Raw genomic sequence first — 8,418 nt, 5'->3', positions numbered from 1 at the left:
ACTCATTCCGACCGGTCAGCCTCACTAGCTCTGTACCTAAAGTAATAGAAGAAATGGTTGACAGAAGATTAAAGCGGCGGATTGAAGCTAACAACTCACTTCCAGAACAGATGGTTGGCTTCAGACGACGGCGATGCACCATGGACTGCGTCTTCAACCTCGTTACATTTGTAGAACATGAGATGAGCTGTGGAAACATGGCTGTTGCGGCGTTCATAGATATTAAGAAGGTGCTCAACTCTGTGAGCCACTTTTCTGTGCTTCACGGGCTTACCTCGGGGTTTACGGTCGTATCCTTCAATGAATCGCCAACTTCCTATGTAACAAACAAATATACATTTCAACCAATAACGAAGACAGCGATCGCTTCAACATGAGCAGAGGTGTACCCCAAGGAAGCGTTCTAAGTCCGCTTCTTTTCAATGCTGCAACTGCATGTCTTGCAGAATTACTGCCCGAAGCCTTGAACATATCCATGTATGCAGACGACATATGCATATGGACGTCTCACAAATCACTGGAAGTGATCGAACATCGGCTTCAACAAGTACTAGACGCAATAAGTGATTACCTCAAAGAGCGAGGCATGCAGATTTCTCACGCCAAATCTGTGGTTCTGCCATTCACGAGAAAAAGACTGAAAAACTTGAAGCTTTTTGTGGATGGCCAAAGAATCGAAATCACAAGACAGCATTGCTTTCTTGGCGTTACCTTAGATAGCCAACTCATATGGAGTCAGCATATTGCTGATCTAGAAAATCAAGTGAACAGCACCATAAATGTTATACGTGGCATCGCGGGAACGAAATGGGGCGGTACTTCAGCGTCTCTCCTTCATGTCCATTGTGCACTAATCTGACAAAAAATTGCCTACTCTGCGCCAGTTCTCCAAAACATCTCTCAGACGTCGCTACACCGACTTCAGCTGTTACAAGCACGAAGCTTACGCATACGTCTGGGGGTTCCACAGGCAACAACAAGTTCTTTGATACTGGCAGAGGCAAGAGAACCCAACTTTACAATAATTAGAAATATGGAGACATGTCGGCACCTCTTTCGTCTAGTCACGCAACACCCTTCCCATCCGCTCATATCCAACGTCGTGAACTATGCTGGAGCACAAATACAGCATGTGTACCAACACTACATTTCCCGGCTTCCTGTGTCGACAGATTGGCCACTGGACTAAAACTACTCTCCATGGCTCCTTGAGCTATCAACTATTGAGACGTCAATAGAAGGACTTCGCAGCAAACTTGAAGTGCCAATCGTTGCCGCTCAGCAGTTGGCATCACATTATCTGTTTGACAGGTACCAAGGATACACTCACGTGTGTACACTGACGGTTCCGTCACCAAAGAGACAGTGACATCAGCATTCATAATTCCGGAATTGCACGAAGAATGTGCATGTCGGTTGGGCCACCTCTCTTCTTCAACAACGTTGGAGCTCGTAGCGATTTTGCTAGCCATAAGCTTTATTAAACTATCAAGGACACCAAGAAAATGGGTGGTAATTACAGACTCTCTGGAAGCACTGGCATGTGTGGAAAGTGCCACTTCAAGACACATTGATGTGCGCATAGTATACGCTATACTAAAAGAGCTCTCAGAAGCTACGAAGTTGAATCATCTAGTGGCATTTAAGTAGGTTCCCAGTTACTGCGGAATTAGGGGAAATAAAATGGCGGATGAGTTGGCGAAAACCACTCATAACTCTACTCAAACCTGCCTCATTCCGGTATCTCAATAGTAAGTAAATAGAATTTTAAGAACAACAAAACGTGAATTATGCCTGTCTACCTGGTTCACAGACAAAACAAAGGAATCAATCCTGTATTCTGTTGATCCTAATCTTGAATACCAATTCGACCGTGACCTCCCAAAACGTATCGACACACTCATTCATCGCCTACGACTCAGAACTGCTTACACAAAGCACTTCCCACTTTGTATTTATCCTGCAACATCGCCAGCATGTTCACGCGGCCCCGACGATGAAGATATCTGTCACCTTTGTTCGACTGTCCAAAACACGACACACACCAAAGGCGACTAAAGCAAGAACTGCATAGGTTTGATCCTGAGCGACCATTCGGGTTGAATAAAATACTAGATTCATGGCCATTCAAAACAAACGGCAAAGCAATGAAGGTGCTGCAGCCGTTTTTCGAAGAAACGAATATTTGTGACGAATACTGAGTGGACCAAAGTTCAAAGTGAGCGTGTGGTTTTCGTGTTTGTTCTGCCCATATAGGAAAACTTTTGCCTTCTCTCTCTTTTTCTCTCTCTCTCTTTCTCTCTCTCTCTCTCTCTCTATATATATATATATATATATATATATATATTTATATATATATAGTGAAGGTATGGGATATGGCACAACGGGAGCGTTGTCAACAAGGATAAATATATTTATTTCCCAACAGTTTCGGGAGGGGTCCTCCCTTCATCAGGGGATGAGTTATACTGACATGAACTTTCAAGCTTTGTTGCTCCCGCGTCCCTCTCACCTTGAAAGATGTTTGCGAGAGTGAGAGGGAACTGAAAAAGGAAAGATTGATTGATTGATATTTGGGGTTTAACGTCCCAAAACCACTATATGATTATGAGAGACGCCGTAGTGGAGGGCTCCGGAAATTTAGACCACCTGGGGTTCTTTAACGTGCACCCAAATCTGAGCACACGGGCCTACTAAAAAGGAAAGAAAAGACAAAAAAGGAAAAAAAAGAGGAAGAACCACTGTCAACACTGAGAACGAAAGCAACTGTACGTCCACATACGGTTCCTATCACGTGCTGTTCAGTTCTTGACGTGTGTCGGGCCACCCGAGATTGTCGCCGCGGTGGCGGCAGGGTCCGTGACAGCGTGCGTAAAGAAAGGGTTTCCCCTCATTGGGTCGGTCGGCGTGCGGCGGACGTAAAGAAAGGTTTTCCCTTTAATGGGTCGGTCGGCTCTTTTACCTTTAATCTTCGTCCGTTTCTCTTCAGTGGTCATCAAGTGGTAGGCGAACGTAAACACTTTGTATGTGCATGTGGAAAAAAGGAAGAAAAAAACAGAAGAAAAACAAAAACAAGAAAGGACAGTGTACACGTACGAGTCAGTCAGAAAAAAGCATGGTCTCCAGCTATCGATCTTTGTCACCAATTTCCTCCTGGCTTACTTCTCGGAGGCAGTTGAGTTTTTCGGGGTCCTCATTGATGCCGGCTACTAATGTTCAAAATTTGAAAATAAAATATGCCTCACGCTGTTCGCGCCCGCGTCTGTTTGAGAAACTACACTGCAAAAGAGTTACGCTGATATTTTCAAAACTGTGGTTTGGCAGGCGCCGATGTCTAGATAAAGGTAGCTTCAGCAGTGAAGTGGCGTGGTACCGGTGATTATTGAACCGCAGCCGAAATGGCGTGTCTGTTTGGCCGATATATTCTTGCCCGCAGATGTTGCAATGTAGCATGTATATTACGTTACTGGAGTCACAATTAAGGTTTTCATTTATGCAGAATTTGAAATCCGAGAAGTTCGCTCTGGATTTACGTGTTGTGACCATCTGTGGGCATACCTTGCATCGAGCTTTTCTGCAGGGATAGCACCCTGATTGAAATTTGGAGGTGTTTGTCTTTGCTCTGACAAGAATGTCCTTCAGATTTTTATCCCTGCGTTACACCACGAGAGGTGGCTTCGCGAAAATAGAAGTTAGTCGTTTGCTTTGCCTGATTATGTTTAAATGGCGGCAAAGTATGTTGTTAATTCGTGGCGCTGATGAGGAGTAAGTTAGTACAAGGTTCGTTTGGGAAGGCATTTTAGACACTCTGTTTGGTCCCTTAAATATATCATTCTATAATATAGAACGGAGACAGTCAAAACTGTTATCCTAGACCAGGTAGGAGCGTAGGCCTAGCTATCAAAATCAGCGACAGTCCGGGCCGAGCGTCTCGTGCTTAGCACTGACAATGTGTGTGCCGAGATTTGCATGACCCACTACAATCATCATTACATATTTCCCCCTCGCTGAAGATGGTGCCAAGTAAGTGTTCTAAGGTGTCGTGAGGACAAGTGGTTCGTGATATGGTTTGAGGCGATTCACATGTACGATTTCGCGGCCTCGGCGACGCAGGTCCACAGTGGCCGTGAGGGGTTCGATGAGGCAGTTAACAGCGGAAGTTTGTTCTATGACGCGATAAGGTCCATGGTACCTGCTGACAAACTCTGTAGAGGTACCAGGAGCAGCACTGGGGGCACCCACAGCCAAACAAGAGAGTTGGGCGAAAATTGGTAGTTGGACCGTCCATCGTCGTGACGAAACTTCTGTAGCCCTTGTTCTTGTGTAGTAAGGGTGCGAGCTAATTGCCGACATTCTTCCGCATACCGCGCGGCTTCGGAAAGTGGTGTGCCTTCGGATGAGTCGGGTCGGTAGGGGAGAATGGTGTCAATTGGAGATGATGGTTCTCGACCATAAAGTAAAAAGAATGGAGAAAAGCCTGTCGTCGCTTGAGGTGCCGTGTTGTAAGCGTACGTTACGTAAGGAAGGATAAGATCCCAGTTGGTGTGGTCGGAGGCGACATACATAGAAAGCATGTCGCCAAGAGTACGGTTGAAACGCTCGGTCAAGCCATTTGTTTGTGGGCGATATGCGGTAGTACAGCGGTGAATTACATGGCATTCTGCAAGAAGTTCTCGAATAACATCCGCGAGAAAGACGCGGCCTCGGTCGCTCAAAAGTTCACGTGGAGCGCCATGACGCAGAACAAAACGTTGCAGCAGGAAAGACGCAACGTCACGTGCCGTCGCGGTTGGTAGAGCGGCCGTTTCTGCATATCTCGTGAGATGGTCGATCGCTACAATAATCCAGCGATTCCCAGCTGATGTATATGGTAGAGGACCATAAAGGTCTATTCCAACCCGGTCGAATGGTCGCACTGGGCACGGTAACGGCTGCATTGGTGCAGTAGGACGGCTAGGAACGTGCTTGCGGCGTTGGCACTCTGTGCAAGATCGAATGTACTTTTGAACGAATGTGTACATGCCGCGCCAATAAAACCGAAAACGTAGCCTGGCGTAGGTTTTAAACAAACCGGCGTGCGCACACTGCGGATCAGCATGGAAAGCAGCACATATGCTGGCGCGGAGATGCCTGGGTATGACGAGTAGCCATTTGCGACCGTCAGGGTGGTAGTTGCGGCGATAAAGTATTCCATCACGGATGGCGAAGTGAGAGGCTTGTCGGTGTAGCGCTCGAGATGGCGGGTGGGCGAGTTTTTCAGATAGGTAATCCATCAGAGACGCAATCCACGAATCTTTGCGCTGCTCCGCAGCCATGTTGATGGGCCCTGATAGTGGAAGGAAGTTGTCTTGGATGGAGACACTCGCAATATCAGTAGAAACAGGCGAACGCGAAAGAGCGTCGGCATCGGCGTGCTTCTGGCCTGAGCGATAAATGACGCGGATGTCGTACTCTTGGAGCCGTAAAGCCCATCGTGCCAAGCGTCCTGAGGGATCTTTGAGGGAGGATAACCAGCAGAGCGCGTGGTGGTCGGTAACAACATCGAAAGGGCGGCCGTACAGATAAGGCCGAAATTTTGTAATGGCCCAGATAATCGCTAGGCATTCTTTCTCAGTTACCGAATAATTTGCTTCTGTTCTTGTAAGAGTGCGGCTCGCGTACGCAACAACATATTCTTGGTAACCAGGCTTTCGTTGGGCGAGTACAGCGCCAAGACCGACACCGCTAGCATCTGTGTGGATTTCTGTGGGAGCGCTTGAATCGAAATGACGCAGTATGGGTGGTGTTGTAAGCAGTTCACGGAGCTTCGCAAAGGCATTGTCGCAAGCTGGAGACCACGCAGATAGATTGCGGTCTCCCTGAAGTAGGTCTGTCAGACGCGCCATGATCGAGGCGAAATCTCGGACGAAGCGGCGGAAGTATGAGCAAAGCCCAATGAAACTACGCAGCTGCTTGAGAGACGTGGGCCTCGGGAACTCGCGAACAGCACGTAGCTTAGCGGGGTCAGGAAGAACGCCATCCTTCGACACGACGTGTCCGAGAATGGTCAGCTTGCGCGCTCCAAAGTGACACTTCTTCAAGTTGAGTTGGAGGCCGGCTGCAGAGAGGCAGCGTAGAACCTGTTCCAAGCGACGAAGGTGCGTGGAAAAATCGGGTGAGAATACCACTACATCGTCTAAGTAGCACAAACACGTGTTCCATTTGAGGCCTCGTAGGATAGTGTCCATCATGCGCTCAAATGTTGCCGGCGCATTGCATAGCCCGAATGGCATCACGTTAAATTCGTATAAGCCGTCTGGTGTAACAAATGCTGTTTTCGGCCTATCATCCGGATTCATGGGCACTTGCCAGTACCCAGAGCGTAGATCAAGGGAGGAAAAGAACTCTGCGCCTTGTAATGAGTCGAGGGCGTCATCAATTCGAGGCAAAGGATAAACATCCTTTCGTGTTATTTTGTTTAGGCGACGATAATCTACGCAAAAGCGTATCTTGCCATCCTTCTTTTTAACTAAAACAACCGGCGACGCCCAAGGACTGTTTGACAGTTGAACGACGCCTCGCTTTAGCATGTCACCTACTTGTTCATCGATGATACGGCGTTCAGTTGGCGAAACACGGTATGGTCGCTGCCGTAGTGGTGGGTGATTACCTGTGTCGATCTGGTGGCATACGGTAGATGTGCGACCTAAAGTAGCGCTGTGACTGTCAAAAGATGGTCGAAACTTGTCAAGGAGGCTCAAAAGCTCACACCTCTGTTGTGGGTTTAGGCCTTCGTCGATGACACGGTTGAAAATGTCAGTAGTGGAAGGGTCATTCGCGGAACTACAGGAGAGGGCGCTGACTTCCGATGATTCATCAGGAATGTCAAGTGTAGCGATGGTTTCGAATGATTCTATCGAACCAATACATTCGCCTCGAAGTAGCGTAATCGTGAATGGGAACGGATTCTTCACAGGCACGTTGGTCGCACCACCTTGAAGAGTAACGAGAGCGGTTGGGAGCGGTGATAGGTGGCGATGAACGAAAGCAGCGGAAGGCGTGAAGAATGCGGTAGCGTCGACGACGGTGGAACACGACACAGGTGCGAAGACAGTAGCGCGTGAAGGGATTTGGGTGTCGTCACTAATGACCAACTTCGCGTCGGAAGGGCGATCGTGCACTGGTAGCGCATCACCAAGGGGACAAAAGGCGACTTCGGCACGGGCGCAATCAATGACGGCTTGGTGATGGGAGAGAAAATCCCAACCTAAAATGATGTCATGAGAACAGTGCGGGAGTACTACGAACTGAACTGTGTAGGGCACTCCTTGAATTACAAGTCTGGCAGTACACGCGGCCACAGGCTGCACAGGCTGTGCAGTGGCAGTATGAAGACATGAACCCAAGTAAGGTGTTGTCACTTTTCGAATTGAACGGCAAACTTTTTCGGCGATGACAGAAATTGCGGCACCAGTATCAATAAGGGCAAGTACGGGTACACCTTCAAGGACGGCATTAATTACATTCGGCGGCGACCGAAGAGGGCTTGTGCTTTGCGACGAGGACGCAGTTCTTGCCTCGGGCACTGCGTCATTTAGTTTTCCGCGTCGATTGTAGGGGGGGCGTCGGCGCATCGGGGAGGGCGAGCGTCGACGTGGAGAAGGAGATCGGCGATCAGGAGCTGGTCGGTGGCTTGGACGAGGAGCGTACAATTCGGGGTCTGGGGTGTATTGAGTGTACGTGTAATCGTTTTCGTATGGACGTAGGTTTTCACGTGAGTGGAGTGGGCGGCGGCGGCACAGACGTGCGACGTGCCCAGGTAGACCACACGAAAAGCAGATCGGTCGGTTGTCGGCAGTGCGCCATGGATTAGGGACTCGGCGAATTGGAGGTCGTGGCGGCTGGGCGGCATAAACAGGAGCAGGCTGTGGAGGCGGCGCTTGGAACGTCCGTGGTCGTGGTCGTGCTGCTGCTTCGGCGTACGTCAATGGTGCATTGACTGGTGGCACCAGCTGTGGAGGAAGGACCTCAGACACTTGATCTCGTATAATAGTCCGTAGAGTAGGGCTGAGCGGTGCACTGCGCTCCGGTAGGCCAGAGATGAGCGAGAGTTGGCGGGCAACTTCTTCGCGCACGAAATCTTTGATGTGCGAGAGGAGGACGGGGTCTTGCGAGAGTTAAGCCGGACATCGATTCCTGATGTGGGACAGCACGGCGGGTGACGAGACGTTGCCGGCGGAGCTCATCATAGCTTTGGCAGAGCTTGGTAACTTGGGCGACAGTAGCAGGGCTTTTTGAAATGAGCATCTGGAAAGCGTCCTCGTCAATACCCTTAAAAATATGCTTGATGCGGTCAACCTCTGTCATGTTCACGTCGACGCGCTTGCACAAGTCAATGACGTCTTCTATGTAACTTGTAAAGTTCTCACCAGGCAGTTG

Source organism: Rhipicephalus microplus, unplaced genomic scaffold, assembly GCF_043290135.1.
Source record: "Rhipicephalus microplus isolate Deutch F79 unplaced genomic scaffold, USDA_Rmic scaffold_41, whole genome shotgun sequence".
NCBI classification, from domain to species: Eukaryota; Metazoa; Arthropoda; class Arachnida; order Ixodida; family Ixodidae; genus Rhipicephalus; species Rhipicephalus microplus.
The sequence above is the reverse complement of the archived record's forward strand: the minus strand, read 5'-3'. Positions refer to the sequence as shown.